The sequence below is a fragment of the Brachyhypopomus gauderio genome, chromosome 5, assembly GCF_052324685.1.
Source record: "Brachyhypopomus gauderio isolate BG-103 chromosome 5, BGAUD_0.2, whole genome shotgun sequence".
NCBI classification, from domain to species: domain Eukaryota; kingdom Metazoa; phylum Chordata; class Actinopteri; order Gymnotiformes; family Hypopomidae; genus Brachyhypopomus; species Brachyhypopomus gauderio.
The window spans coordinates 15,415,522-15,432,130 of NC_135215.1; the positions used below are offsets into that span (position 1 = coordinate 15,415,522).

Sequence of the window (16,609 nt, forward strand, 5' to 3'; positions counted from 1 at the left end):
ACCAAGAAAACCCCGGGTCCCTTTGTCTGGTCTCCTGCTGCCCAGGAGTCTTTTGATAAGCTCAAGGAGCGGTTCACCTCGGCACCTGTTCTGTGCATGCCTAACCCTGACCTACCGTTTGTGGTGGAAGTCGATGCGTCTGACTACGGGGTTGGGGCCGTCCTTTCCCAGAGAACGGGTATGCCACCTAAGCTCCACCCTTGTGCTTACTACTCACACCGTATGTCTCCTGCCGAGCGTAATTACGATGTGGGTGATAAGGAACTCTTGGCTGTAAAGCTAGCCCTGGAAGAATGGCGGCATTGGCTGGAGGGGGCCAAGCACCCGTTTCTTGTGTGGACAGACCACAAGAACTTGGCCTACCTCCAGCAAGCCAAGAGGCTCAATCCCCGTCAGGCCAGGTGGTCGCTTTTCTTTGGGCGCTTCGAGTTTACCCTCTCCTATCGCCCAGGGACTAAAAACGTTAAGCCCGATGCTCTCTCTCGTCAATGGGAGACACCCCCCGACTCCACCAAGCCCGGTACGGTCATTCCCGCCTCCAAAATCGTTGCGCCCATTCAATGGGAGGTCGAGACCGCCGTTAAACGGGCGTTAGCAGCCGATCCTGGCCCAGGTGGTGAGCCATCGGGTCGTCTCTTTGTCCACCCTAACCTGCGAAAGAAAGTCATGGAATGGGGTCACAACTCACCCTTTGCTGCGCATCCTGGCTCTCGTCGTACGGCAGAACTTATTCGTAGACGGTTTTGGTGGCCGGGGATTGATAAGGACGTTAGCGACTTCGTTTCGACCTGTGCCACGTGCGTACAAAATAAAACGACCCACTCTAAGCCCTCGGGTCTTCTTCGCCCCCTGCCTATTCCATCCAGGCCCTGGACTCACGCCTCTTTAGACTTTGTTACGGGGTTGCCACCCTCCCGTGGCAACACTACCATATTAGTTATCGTGGACAGGTTCTCCAAGGTAGCTAGGTTCGTAGCCCTCCCCAAGCTCCCGTCTGCCAAAGAGACCGCCTCGCTCTTCCTGCACCATATTGTCAGGCATTTTGGGTTCCCCGTCGACGTGGTTTCCGATCGTGGGCCGCAATTCACTAGCCGGTTTTGGGGGGCTTTTCTGGGTCTGCTTAACGCCAAGGCCAGTCTGTCCTCGGGTTTCCATCCCCAAACCAACGGTCAGACCGAGAGGACCAATCAGGACCTGGAGCAGACTCTCAGGTGCCTGGCGTCCTCCAACCCCTCCTCCTGGGCTGACCAGCTCCTCTGGGCCGAATACGCCCACAACACCCTATGGCACTCTGCTCTCGGGATGTCACCTTTTGAGTGTCTCTATGGCTATGCCCCTCCTATGTTTGCTGACCAGGAGGACGAGGTGGCGGTTCCGGGTGCCCGTGCCTTGGTGCGGCGGTGCCGGTTGGCGTGGAGTAAGGCCCGTAGGGCCCTTCTGTCTGCCTCAGCCGGTTACCGTCGCAACGCTGACAAGCACCGTCTTCCGGCTTTGTCTTTCCGCCGCGGGCAGCGGGTCTGGCTTTCCGCCAAGGATCTGCCGGTCCGTGGTGGAACCAAGAAGCTGGCCCCTCGGTTCCTGGGTCCCTTCAGGGTGGACAGGCGGATCAATCCCGTCTCTTATCGGCTGCAGCTCCCTCCTTCCATGAGGGTCCACCCGGTGTTCCACGTCTCGCGTCTCCGCCCTGTTTTGTGTCACATGCCCCGTGCTCCGGCCCCGCCGCCTCCCCGCATGGTTGACGGCGGTCCGGTGTACACCGTTTCTCGGTTGTTGGATCACCGCCGTGTTCGTGGTCGGGACCAGTACCTCGTTGACTGGGCGGGTTACGGGCCCGAGGAACGGTCATGGGTCCCCGCCTCTCGGGTTGTCGACCGCTCTCTTATTCGTGACTTCCGTCGTGACAGGGCTGTCGCTCTGGGCCCGCGGGGTCTCGGGCCTAGAGGGGGGGGCTCTGTCAGGGCTGGCTCGGATGCCGTGCCGTCTACATCCACAAGGGGCACCCGAGCCAGTCCTAGACTCCGGCAACGCAATCAGCAATGATCTGTCTCACCTGTTGCCATGGCTTCTTAAGGAGGCCAGTGGAGACAGATCATTGCTGATTCGTTTTGGTTATGCCGTTACGCTCTCCGCCTCTCTCTTTCTCTGTTACAGCGTGTGCCTCTTTAGGTATCTCGTCATCTCTCTCTCGTATCTATATTCTCTGTCTTTTTCGAGTTCTCTCCTGCGTCGCTACTGACCTCCCTCAAGTTTTCCTCAACCTGTTACATTCCTATCCCATTGCCGTTTGTTTAGGAAGGGTTTTTTGTTTATATAGCCTTTTGCTATTAGTCAGCTACTTCCCCTGACGTCCTTGTTTTCGCTTTGTTTCTTTTACGCGTTGAGTAGTCCGCGGTTATTCAGGCACTCCGTTTAGTTCTGTTTTGTTTTTGTGGCACTTGGTTCCACCTCTCCCTCGCTCTCTCTAACGCGGTGTGTGTGCGTCCCTACCACCGTCGTTACAATAACCATACTAGATTAAAGTAACAATTATACCTAATGGAAACAGATACCAACCGGTGCAGGCTGCCTCACGGAGAAGAACCCAGAAGAGGATGAACGAGAGAGAGCAAGACCCCCGAGGAAGCCAAGAGAGAAGAGCAAGAGACCCCTGCACCCACAAACTTCTCCTTTTATACCCCCCAGCATCTCTAAGGTCACAAAAACCAGGTTAACCAATGGGAATCAGGTTGCTGGTAAAGACAACAGATACATTTGCATACAGAGTGCATTCCATACAGGACTGCCACCTTTGAGGTAAAGTCTACAAACCTTCTCAGGGAGTGATGGAACTCTTACCCTGTTAGCATAACTTTTATCCAGTACACAACAAGCTGCAAAACGAGACTAAACATGCCACACAAACACACTGATATAACTAAAATACAAATGGTCAGTTTTATCCCATTGCTCTGGGAACCTCTTGAGGTAACCCACCATTTGTTGCCCCCTATGGTTTTATGGAGGAGCACCAGATCCCGCATCTCCCACAGGAACACATCCGAACACTCCTACACACACACACACACACACACACACACACACACACACACACACACACAGACCTCTCTTTATTCAGGAAGCCTGAATAAAACACTTTTGTGGTTCGTTCTCATGAATGAAGCAGAATTGGTGGTAGCATGAGGCCTGCAGCTCGCTCCTGGTCCCGGTGCTGAAAGATCCTGAATGGATCCTGAAGGGGAGTGTTGGCACTTGAGCTGACGAGGAGGTCTGGAGTCTGCATTCAGGGAGGTGGGGCAAATGCTCAGAGATCTTCTGCTCATTCATCTCATTGGACACTTTTGGAGGTGACACTCTTCCTCATTTCCTCATAGCTCTCAGACCTTCATCACATTTGGTCTGGAGATTGGAGATTGGAGAATAACTGACATTTTTCTTTACTTTGGCTACACTGAATAATGAGTTATCATGAACCCACTGACCTGAACGTATAAACAGTGCCAGCCACTTCCTTTCTTCGATGTTGACAGAAGCAAAATAAATTAGCTAAATTCACTTGTATACTGAAATAATGATAATGCATGTGGTGAAATTCAAGAGACCTGGAAATATAATTTAAAATATAAAATCTATAAAAAAATCTATAAAAGTTCTGATTTTGTATTTTCCAAAAGGACATTGGCCAAGAAGGTGTATAATAATAATAATAAATAAAAGGTTTTCCTCTTGCCTCAAGAATTCAAGTCATTTCCCCAACTGACAGATACGTGCAAGACACACCATCAGGCTATAGGCTATAGGTAGTCCATAGATTAAATAAATTTGACAGAAAGTGAAAACTATTCACTGAACATCTGTTTTTTATACCAATAAACATATTTACTAAACATATTTTACTAAAACATTATTGGTTTTCACTTTACATCAGGTATATTTAATTCACTGAACAAGACCTAATACATTTTTAGTAATGATTAATAGATGTTAGTACGGTAATGCATTACTAAAACATTACTAAAACAATGCTGAGTTCATGCTCATTTAAGTACTCAACAAACAGGTGAGTCTTCGGTCTACGTTTGAAGATGGCAAGAGACACTGCAGTCCGAGCAGCTATTGGAAGATCCTTCCACCATCTTGGAGACAGGACAGGGAATAGTCTTGAATTTTGTCATCCGTGAGACTTTAAGCATGGAGTCTCATAAATCATAAAGCATACATAAAGCATTATGCATTACTTCATGTTAGTCAACACCACTTACTCTGCACTTCATATAAACACAGCATTAACTAATGCAACTCTTACATGTTTACTTAACGTTAGTTAATTATTGTTAATGTGTTACTTCATGTGTTGTTCATGTTAACTAATGCATTACTTCATGTTAGTCAACACCAATTACTCTGCACTTCATATAAACACAGCATTAACTAATGCACCTGTTACATGTTTACTTCATCAATCAATCAAAGTTTATTTGTATAGCGCTTTTAACAACTCAAGTTGTCGCAAAGCAGCTTTACAGGGTTTACAAGGTTAACAATACTATGGGTCCAGAACCCTAATGAGCAAGCCAAAGGCGACAGTGGCGAGGAAAAACTCCCTATGATGGATAATTAACGTTAGTTAATTATTGTTAATGTGTTACTTCATGTGTTGTTCATGTTAACTAATGCATTAGTTAACGTTAGTAAGTAAACACTTAATGTAAAGTGTTACCAGTATAACTGAGCCAAGAAGAAAGCAAAAATATATTTTTTTACTAGGGAAAATAAAAATAGTACCGCGTTTACTTTAATCTGATTACTGGACTGGAAATAGTAATGTGTTATATTACTCGTTACCGAAAAAAGTGCTAAGATTAGAGTAACTGACATCACTGCTGATGTTTGACATTCTGTAACATTCTCTCATCTCCAGAAAGGGAACCCTGTATTTAATTAATAGTGACCACTGAGTTCTCAGTTACCTGTCTCACCAAGGCTCTTAATTTCTGCACATTCAATGTTGCAGAAATTTTCTTCCCATGTATCAATCCCATGTATATGCCTTGACACAGTCCTTTCTTGCATGCTTCTCATAACCTCATAGTTTTGACCTGCAGGTATGGTCTGTCACAGTGGGTCGGCCTGGACGCCACCAGAGGGCGCGCACACACACCCCTTCTAGTACACGCACGCCCACAACCACACAGAGCACACCCTCTCATTCCCGGACACTCCTTCCTTCCCAATCTCCAGAACACTAGCACCTGTCACCTAATCAGTTCAGGGCTGTATTTATTCCCACAGGTCACGCTGTCCAGTGCTGAAACATGAAAAATCAAGCCTGTGACATCACACTGTTAAGCCTGGGTTATGACATCACACTGTTCACAGCTGTCAAACCTGGGATATGACATCACACTGTTCAGAGCTGTCAAACTTAGGTTATGACATCACACTGTTCTCAGCTGTCAAACCTGGGTTATTGACATCACACTGTTCAGAGCTGTCAAACCTGGGTTATGACACCACACTGTTCACAGTTGTCAAACCTGTGTTATGACATAACACGGTTCACAGCCGTCAAGCCTGGGTTATGACATCACACTGTTCACAGCTGTCAAGTCTGAGATATGACATCACACTGTTCAAAGCTGTCAAGCCTGGCTGGGATATGACATCACACTGTTCAAAGCTGTCAAACCTGCATTATGACATCACACTGTTCACAGCTGTCAAACATGCGTTATGACATCACACAGTTCACAGTTGCCAAACCTGGATTATGACATCACACTGTTCTCAGCTGTCAAACCTGGGTTATGACATCACACTGTTCAGAGCTGTCAAACCTGGGTTATGACACCACACTGTTCACAGTTGTCAAACCTGTGTTATGACATAACACGGTTCACAGCCGTCAAGCCTGGGTTATGACTAGGGTTGTCCCGATCCGATATTTGGATCGGATCGGCCGCCGATATTAGCAAAAAATGCGTATTGGTATCGGATCGGCAGACACGAGAAAATGCCGATCCAGACTCCCGATCCAGTTTTTTTTTTAAGTCCGATCCGGGTTTTCCAGCGCACCCATTTAGATAATCCATTCCAGTTTTTGCTAGTGAGAGTAAAATCCGGTCCGCATTTTCCAGCACACCTTCAGCACACGAGCATAGTTTCTGCCCCAATTTAGCTCCGTGGCATCTCGGACCGCCGTTTAAATTTGAAGTTATCGGTCAGTTGTGTGGGATTATTTTACCTTAAAGGATGACAAAGACGAAGAGGTAGAGTGCAACATATGCCACAGTAAAGTCAAGCGTTGTGGTAAAGCTGTAAGAACTTTTAATACCACCAATCTAATCAAGCATTTAGCGAAATACCACCATAAACAACATGACGAGTTTCTAATGAAAACCGAAGACAAAAAGAAAGGTCCTACACAACTAACACTGGCAGAAACGTTTGAATTGAAGGAAGTGTATAGATGGGGATCGAGCAGCAAAGTGTGGAGTAGAAGGCATTTTGCTTTTAATTAGTTTACGATATGTGCACGGATTTTTTTTTTAGCTTTGGTTTACACTTGTTCAAGAGCACTGATGGATGTTAATGTTAATAATAGACTATTTTCCACTCAGGTTGTGTGTGTTTTTTTTTAAATATAATTTACAATATTATTTGCACTTGTGGCTTTTTAATCCTTGGTTTACTGATGCTATTTCTGTTTGTTATTTAATATTTTGTCTATTTTGAGTTTATTAATTGCTAAATAAACAGGTCAGTTTCTCCTTACCAACCATTGTGTATTATTCAAACACACCTAATTCAGCTGGCTACTTGTTATCAAGAGTAAAACGCTTTTCAACATGAGTTTGACAACAAAGTAAGTTGGCTAAATAACTTTAAACTTTAATACATGCTCGGATAGGCCGGTATCGGTATCGGCCGATATCGGTATCGGATCGGAAGTGCAAATAAATATCGGTATCGGATCGGAAGTTCAAAAAGCTGGATCGGGACATCCCTAGTTATGACATCACACTGTTCACAGCTGTCAAGTCTGAGATATGACATCACACTGTTCAAAGCTGTCAAGCCTGGCTGGGATATGATATCACACTGTTCAAAGCTGTCAAACCTGCATTATGACATCACACTGTTCACAGCTGTCAAACATGCGTTATGACATCACACAGTTCACAGTTGCCAAACCTGGATTATGACATCACACTGTTCACAGCTGTCAAACTTGGGTTATGACATCACACTGTTCACAGCTGTCAAACCTGGGATATGACATAATTTGGTTCTGCTACAGTGGGCTGCAGCTCTCTGCATCGATTCTTTTACTCCCTCCTATTTTTTCACCTCCCATTATGCTTTTTAATGGTTTTCCGAGCCCTGAATGCATCTTTTAGGCCCTTCTAAGTGAGACCCACTAAGCCACTAAGCCGATGCTATTACCCTAACCCATTCAGGCATGTCTCACAATGTTTTGATGGCCTTCCATGTTCTACTGAGCAATCTTCCAAACTCCATTGATCTGCATTTATATACTGTTGAAAATTCTAAACATTTAAACATTTTAACATTTTTGAAAAGTTAAACATTTAAACTCTTTTGAAGATACATCCTTCACTAATCTGAAGGAGCTTTTCTATAGGTTATATATATTCTCTACTGACTGGACATCACAGCTCTGTCATTTTCCATGTTTACCAGGTTTCAGAAATGCCTTATGGCCTGTAGGATGCACTCACTTTACCACTTCATATACAAGGTCTCCCAAATATACATTTTATACCAAAGAAATGTCTTACTAACTTTTTGCAAGCACAACAAATTTGAGTTCCAATTTGAGTTATAATTCAACCAGGTCCAACAGGAAGTTCAGGAGTGGATGTCTGGTAAGTTCCTCTGAGAAATCCCTTCTTTTTTCATCATCTTCATCCTCCTTGCTCTGTCCCCATCGCTCTGTCCCCATCTTTCTGTCTCTGTCTCAGTCAGCGGTAGTGACAAAAATGCAGAACAATGTGCTATGCCTAGTAAGGGGTGCGCGACTTTCTTTTAACTCTATGATTGTTAATTTTGGTACACTGCCCAGAGGGTGTGTAGTGTATTCATTTATTTTTTTTTGGGGGGGGGGGGGGGGGGGTACTTTGCTTTGTGAATTTCCTTTTGGTTTATGGTTTTTGATTATTTAGTTATTTTGTGGAGGTGGTGAGGTACACCTCCCTCACACTTTGGTTTAGTTTTTTGTTATTTGGGATAGCACTGGAAGGGGCACTTATTGTTGGTTGGGGAAGTAATGGTTGGGCTTACAGTAAACCTATGGGAGATATTGTTTTAATCTAAATTAATTTAACTGTGTAATGAAAGGATGTTTTGAATGATGTAATAAAGTATATGGTGATGAAACAGCCTTATTCCTCATTTATTTGAGAAACCTTTTATGGATCCCCTACCCAGAATTAAATGTGAGGTGGCGTAGTCTGAGCTTGGTAGGTAATGGTACCCTGTGCGTAGTCCACCGGAACCAGCGCAATAGAACCTCACCACAACAACCTGACAGTTCTCCTTGTTCCTAGCCTGATTGGTAGAGAAGTGGTGCACTGATGCTATTTGAGTTGTTTGGGGATTTAGGGAGAAGGGTATTACTGCAGGCTGGAAAACCTCCAAATGGGAGTGGCATAACTCCAAATGGGCGTGGCATAACTCCAAATGGGAGGGACAACTCTCTAGAAGGCAGGGCGGAACTCGGAGAACTGAGAAGTTTGGTGGGTTTTCCGGGACATAGGAATGTGTAAACATGCTGTATTAATGAAACCACAGTTATCCTGATGATACAATAAAACTATTGTTCACTTTTATATTGAGTTAATTCAACACATAGCCCTGCTTTACAGATCGCGATGTCCATTTTACTTACTAAACGCGTCTAATAGTTCGTGGGTTATATCCTGGTTTAATCCGCATCGTAATCAGTACTCTGTTTAGATTTCACGTTAACTGTTTACATGTTTAGTTTTCGACTAAACTTTAAATTTAATTCCTCATCAAATCCGTCAGTACCGCCGGCGGTGGGGGCCGTCTTCGGGAGGAAGGCAGAATACTAATTTTAAATTCATTTTAATTAATTCAGCTCGTGATCAATGGGTATGCATCAGAAACCAATGATTTATATCATTTATGGACATTAGTCAACAAACGCATTGTCATCAACTTTTTGTATAACAAGAACATTTTATTGAGAAATGGTTCTTTATGTCACCCTACCTCTTTCTTCATTGTGCAGACTAGAGACGGTTGTGCCATGCAAGGAGGGACCTATTCTGCAAGGCTGTGTAGTCATTCCCTCTGGAATGTTCTCTCCCATCTCTTTTCATAAATGAACATTTGGTTTGCATTTAATTTGAATGCAAGGTCCCATTAAGTTTTTGGTTTTACACAAGAACGAACAATTACTATGTGCATGTAGGCATTCTGCATTTGCTGTGCATAACACTATTACTTACATTTAAAATCAAACATTTCATAGCGTCAAGAAAATAGGTACACAATTTAAATGTATTTATATTTAATAGTATTGTACGGTTCGCTAAAGCAAAAACATAGGACTAAATGCTATCCTGATTTAAGTAACTAACTATAGCACAAAAAAAATGAACAACGGATCTAAGAGAAGGCCACGCCCATTTGGAGTTAAGGTCGACCTGTTTGGAGTTTAGTCCCTCCTATTTGGAGCTGATCCAGCCTGCAGGAATACGTACTTGGATTTAGGGCAGTTTTATAATGTGGACCCTCTTTTGAGACATAAGTCCCTTGAACCTGGGTTGACTACTGCAGCTCGTGCAAAGTGGTATGACTGGAGATACCTTCTCAATCTACTCTAGCATTCTTGCCTGAGTTCTTCATGTTTTACTGTAAGTGTTCTTATAGACATGTAATTGCTTAAAGTGATGTGTGCTAAGTTGATAAGTGGAGTTTAGCTGGAACGCATTTATTTTATTTGTGTAAGAGAGAGAGAGAGAGAGAGAGAGAGAGAGCTGTTTTTGCAGAGGAGAATGGTGTAATGACGTAGATCTTGGGAAGCATTTGAGTAATCACTAAGGACTCTGTGAAACAGCAGTAGCACCACAGCACACAATATTGGGTGTTTTGTGCCTTGTGCGTGCGTTATTGAGATATGAAGGGCATCCTTTTAATGTTTGAATTGGTTTTCAGTGCTCTCCTCCAAAAGGCGATCTGACTCACAGATCTGTCTGACTTTTGCCCTTGGTCTGTGGGGGTGGTGCTATTCCATCTGCTCTGCCCGTCTGTGTGCATGTGTGCATCTCTCACATTCTCGCATCAGGCTAACGGCTGGGATCGCACGCATCAACATGCACACGTGTGCCGGTGATGCAGGCGAGGGACCTTCCGGGGGCCTCAGAGAACACACGCTGACGCAATACACAGCCTCAGTCAACCTCCAACCTGTCATCTCTTTCTCACTTTTCTCATTCCCACTCTCTCTATTTGTATAGTCAGATATTTTTTATACTTCCCTTCTTAGGTAAAGGTGTAGATCTGGGGTTTGTAGGTGTATCTGGGATTTGAAGGTGTAGATCTGGGGTTTGTAGGTGTATCTGGGATTTGAAGGTGTAGATCTGGGGTTTGTAGGTGTATCTGGGATTTGAAGGTGTAGATCTGGGGTTTGTAGGTGTAGATCTGGGATTTGAAGGTGTAGATCTGGGGTTTGGATCTGCAAATCTGAATCCGTCCTTTTATGGCTGTGCTGCCATAGCTACACTTGCTATAGTCCATCCTTACATGCTATAGTCTACAGATTTTCATACGTTCTCAGTTAGGCATGCTTAATGATCTTTTTTCTATTTCTACCAGGGAATTCCTACACCTGATGTCATAATGTTACTGTGCCTCAACCTGTCACAGCTATAGCTCCTCCCACCACCTCCTGATGCCAAGTTGCTATAGCTCCTCCCACGCCCCCTGATGCCCAGCTGCTATAGCTCCTCCCACCACCCCTGAAGCCCAGCTGCTATAGCTCCTCCCACCATCCCCTGATGCCCAACTGTTATAGCTCCTCCCACTACCCCTGATGCCCAGCTGCTATAGCTCCTCCCACCACCCCCTGATGCCCAGCTGTTATAGTTCCTCCCACCACCCCCTGATGCCCAGCTGCTATAGCTCCTCCCACCACCCCCTGATGCCCAAACTGCTATAGCTCCTCCCACCTCTCCTGATGCCCCCTTGCTATGACCCACTTCCACCTCAGCCACACTGTAAAAAAAAATCCTAATTTTATGGAAAATAACTGTAAATATTTAATGTATTTTAACATTTTTTCCAATAGTATGCAAAACTTTGTAAAATTACAGACATTAATTGTAATTTGACAAAATGTCTTTTATTTTAAGTATTATGACAGTAATTACAAGTTACACGCTTTTCTCGTTTTTTTACGGAAATAATACAGTATTATTTATACGGTATTTTTCTGCTTTCTTAAATTATATACAGATTCATGTATAATTACAGCAATTATTTGCAATTAAACATTCAGTTTTTTAAGTCTCTGGATGTGGAGACTTTTTAAAAAAGGGGACCGGAGAGTGTGCCCCAATTATCGGGGTATCACACTTCTTAGCCTTCCTGGTAAGGTCTACTCTAGGGTACTGGAAAGGAGAGTTCGGCTGATAGTCGAACCTCGTATCCAAGAGGAACAATGCGGTTTTCGTCCTGGCCGTGGAACACTGGACCAGCTTTATACCCTTCATAGGGTGCTCGAGGGTTCATGGGAGTATGCCCAACCAGTCCACATGTGTTTTGTGGATCTGGAGAAGGCATTCGATCGTGTTCCTCGTGGTATTCTGTGGGGAGTGCTCCAGGAGTATGGAATCGGGGGTCCTCTACTAAGAGCTGTCCGGTCTCTGTATGATCGGAGCAGGAGTTTGGTTCGCATGGCCGGCAGTAAGTCAGACCTGTTTCCGGTGCATGTTGGACTCCGTCAGGGCTGCCCCTTGTCACCGGTCCTGTTCATAATTTTTATGGACAGGATCTCAAGGCGCAGCCAAGGGCCGGAGGGAGTCCTGCTATTTGCAGATGATGTTGTTCTGTTGGCAGCTTCGGGCCAGGACCTTCAGCATGCATTGGGGCGGTTTGCAGCCGAGTGTGAAGCAGCTGGGATGAGAATCAGCACCTCTAAGTCCGTGGCCATGGTTCTCGACCGGAAAAGGGTAGCTTGCTCCCTTCAGGTGGGTGGAGAAGTCCTGCCTTAAGTGGAGGAGTTTAAGTATCTCGGGATCTTGTTCACGAGTGAGGGAAGAATGGAGCGTGAGATCGACAGACGGATTGGTGCAGCTTCCGCAGTAATGCGGTCGCTGTACCGGTCCGTTGTGGTGAAGAAGGAGCTGAGCCAAAAGGCGAAGCTCTCGATTTACCGGTCGATTTACGTTCCTACTCTCACCTATGGTCATGACCTTTGGGTAATGACCGAAAGAACGAGATCGCGGATACAAGCGGCCGAAATGATTTTCCTCCGCAGAGTGGCTGGGCGCACCCTTAGAGATAGGGTGAGAAGCGCGGTCACTCGGGAGGAGCTCGGAGTAGAACCGCTGCTCCTCCACATCGAGAGGAGTCAGTTGAGGTGGCTTGGGCACCTGTTTCGGATGCCCCCTGGGCGCCTTCCTAGGGAGGTGTTCCAGGCATGTCCCCCGGGGAGGAGGCCCCGAGGAAGACCCAGGACACGTTGGCGAGACTATGTCTCTCGACTGGCCTGGGAACGTCTCGGTGTTCCACCCGAGGAGCTGGCTGAGGTGTCTGGGGAGAGGGAGGTTTGGGTTTCCCTGCTCAGACTGCTACCTCCGCGACCCGGCTCCGGATAAGCGGTAGATAATGGATGGATGGATGGATAAACATTCAGTTGATTATATAAAGGTTTATGTCTGTAAGAACTAAAAAGTTTTTTTCTCTGTCATTTTAATCAAAATCTTATGTCTTTTGGCACTGCTGGTTTAAACATGATTTTCAATGTCAGAAATGAATGTGGTTTTCATAGTATTAGCTTACATGTATCAATACTCATATTTTGATTGTTAGGCGTCCTCGTAATTCAGAGGATCCATTGATGTTCAGGAGAAAAATGTACACAGAACAAAATATATAGGTTCAGACATATTAATATGCCACAGAACGTGATGGTAATTGATTTGACGAAAAAGAAAATAATTTCTGCAATTGAAGATGCTCATTTTTATGATGCCTACAGAATGAATTGTGACTTCCTAATGTCAGTTCAGACATTAGATTTTTACATTGGCATATCTAAAGTATGTAACTGTAGTAATGGCTGTAGGAGATTTCTGTTGATTGTTCCATCTCTATTGATGTCTGTTCTCATTTTAGTTCTTGTGCAGTCAATGGCAATAGAATTGGATGATTCAACAAAATAAGATGGAAACGGGGCACAGAGGAAGAAAATTTAAGTGAAGCATTATTGGTGACATCAGGTAAGAAAACGTCCTTACTTTATGTAAGCCACCGTTAGCTAGTTAACTAGCTAGTTAGCCCAGTTTAAAAACACATTTCACTTGAATGTTTCATTTGATAAAGATGAAAATAATAAAATATTAATATCTAATATTTTCCGATGCTTTAAAATACTTTAATTTGGTCACTGTTAAATACATAATGGGTTTAATAATGCTATGTGGTAATCAAATCTTTGTTATAAGGTTCATTGAACATAACTAAATCTAGCGACATAGCTAGTTACTCAAATTCGGTCTCGGTCTCATTTTGAATTGGTTTTAAATGTGAGGTGAACCTTGAAATAGTTGAGTATTTTTCTGAGGTAACTTTAAGTCTAATTTGCTAGGAACGTCGCCGACTATTCTATCGCTAATGATTAATATTCACATTAAATGATGTACAAATCAATGTGCTTAACAGTTCAGCTTTCTCCATATGCTACTCATGTCGCATGTTGTAGTTGACGTAATTTCTACATTTTTAGCACTCTGGATCTGGATTTTGGGTGACAGACATTAATGGGGTTTAAAAAATCCGCCTCCATCACGTTCTGCGTGGCTGAATATTGTACCGTCCGCCAATGGGCAGCGTCGAGGGGTGGAGTCTACAGGCCTCCCAGCAGGCCCTGCGGTGAGTTCCCCGTTTCCCTGGATGTGTGTTGTATGTGTGTTGTATGTGTGTTAGTGTTCCCCCTCCCTTTTCACCTTAGAATCAGTGTATTTGGCACTTGTTTATGCTTTTAGCGTGTTGCTTATAAAATAACAGTTCGTTAACATTGGTGTCATGACTCATTCTGGTCCTTCTGACTCGACACCGTTACAATATGTAATGAATATGAATAGACTTAAAACTGCAGCATTTTTTTTGTCGAAACCTTTCCAGATTAATGGAGAAAATCCTATGCAATTAAAATTCATGTTGCTGCTGGACCACTTCTCAGTTAAGCTAATGCAGATCTGCACTGAAGAAAGAAAGGGTGAAGGAGACCAGGTATGGTAAACACCATTATTGGGATCATTGTGAAGATTTTGTCCATTGCATTTTAACCCTTAGGGAATAAATATGCTTTCTCATATGTTAAATATGTAAAGCAAAAAAATAATATGCTCCAAGTTTGGCCTACATTTTGTTTACTGTCCAGAGCAGGAGCGCAACACAGCCCAGAGCAGGAGCGCCACAGCCTAGCTCACAGTACAAATCAATCTGGCCATTATGTTGAGGTGAGTGACTCTACCTGCTGCACCACTACACTGGATCTTCAGGATCTGCCACCTCCTGAATCCCTCTTCACTGTTTATGTGTTTTCCAAGATTAAGTGCTAATTCACAGATATCATTGTCATGATTCAACATAACAGAGAAGTCTGATCCCTTTTTGAAATGGCTTTGCAGTTTTCATTCTTGGATGAAAACTGATGTCCAGATGTATAAGCTTAACAAAGCTCTGTAGGTTTTCAAAGGGACTCCGATAAGGTGAACGTATCACATTTTTGTCTCTCTGAAAAAGAGCTTTGTTAACCTGCACACTTGTACCCCTAGACATCAATTGTTTTCCAAGGATGAACTTTGAGTAGTAATTTCAATATCAATAAATTTTCTACCTGCAAAGATTCAGAATCTAACCAAGTAAATGATGATTCAAAGACTTATCATTTATACCAAATCATGGTAAATATTTCAGCTCATAAGAACTATAATATTTGTAATGTTATTGGCACAAAATTAACAGCAGCTAACTTTGGATTTTGTCTGCAACTTTTTAACAGGCAGACTTCAGCTTTTCACTTCTGAGAGGCCAATGACCAGATCCTGCAGATTTCTTCTCTGCAACATACGGAGAATACAACCCTTTCTTTCACAGGAAGCTACCCAGGTGCTTGTACAGTCTCTCATCATCTCAAAGCTGGACTACTGCAACTGCTTACTTATGGATCTTTCTCTATGGGTCATCAGACCTCTACAAACTGATCCAGAATGCAGCAGCATGACTGGTCTTCAATCTCCCCAAGTTCACATGTCACTCCAGTGCTGCATTCTCTTTACTGCTTTCCAGTAGCTGCATACATCATATCTAAAACCTCGATGCTTGCTTGCAAAGCCAAAAATGGACCAACCCCTCCCTACATGATGGCCATGGTCAAAGCCCCATCCAAACCTTGAGTACTTTGAACCTCAAGTACAGCTTGGCTTAAAACGCCATGTTTAAAGTCTCATGGAAAACAAACTTCAAGACCTGTCCTGGCGCCGAGATAGTGGAATGAGCTTCCATTGACTGTCCAGACTGCAGAGTCCTTAGCAGTCTTCAAATGACTGAAGACTCATCTGTACAACAGACTAAATCTCTAGCACTTGTCATAGTCGTTTCCGTTGTATGATATAGTACCTATGTGAGTTTGCATTTCTTGTAGGTATACATTTTAATTTCTGTAGTTTAGCAATATTCAGCCTATGTTTTTGTGTACTTCTAGGTATTTGCATTGATTTCTGTAGTTTAGTAGTATTCTGGTTCGAGGGTATCTTGAATTCTGACCTATCTATGTACTATTTAGAATTAATTCTGTGAACAGATGGCAAAGCACTTCGTAAGGCAGAACCAAGACGCTTATCCAGAGAGTCTGCTAAATGCCCTACATGTAAATGAGAAGGAGTGTATCTTTCATGTCACATCAGTGTTATGTGTTTGTAGTTGTGTTCAGGCTACTGATATTGGTGATAGAGAAAGACACTGAGTACAGTCCTGGGGATTTAAATGATTAAAAGTGATGATAGAGGACATTGAGGTGCTCAACATTGGTATAATATACTTTTTCATTTGTATAAAATAACTTTGCAGTTTGCATTCCACATTTGAGTTTGTCCTGGAAGTCACGATGAATATGGACAGGAAAAATCTGTAAAATTACGGTACTTCTCTGCAGAACTTTTTGTGCTGTCACTTTATTGAAAGTGCTTAATTGTACTAATTCAGGGAAAAGTTGTAAAATAAACGTATTTCTCTGCAAAACTATTAGTGCTGTCACTTTATTGAAAGTGCTTAATTGTAATAATATAGGGAAAAGTTGTAAAATAAAGGTATTTCTCTGCAAAACTTTTAGTAC

General features: G+C 43.6%; 1 long non-coding RNA gene across 1 annotated transcript; it reads left to right on the plus strand.

Annotated features, from left to right (window-relative positions):
• The first annotated feature begins 9,793 nt into the window (after positions 1 to 9,793).
• Positions 9,794 to 15,829, plus strand: LOC143513851 (uncharacterized). The gene is made up of 4 exons (XR_013130686.1): positions 9,794 to 9,902; positions 13,387 to 13,490; positions 13,997 to 14,142; positions 15,278 to 15,829. It is a non-coding gene; the product is annotated as an uncharacterized LOC143513851 (long non-coding RNA).
• Positions 15,830 to 16,609: the final 780 nt, after the last annotated feature.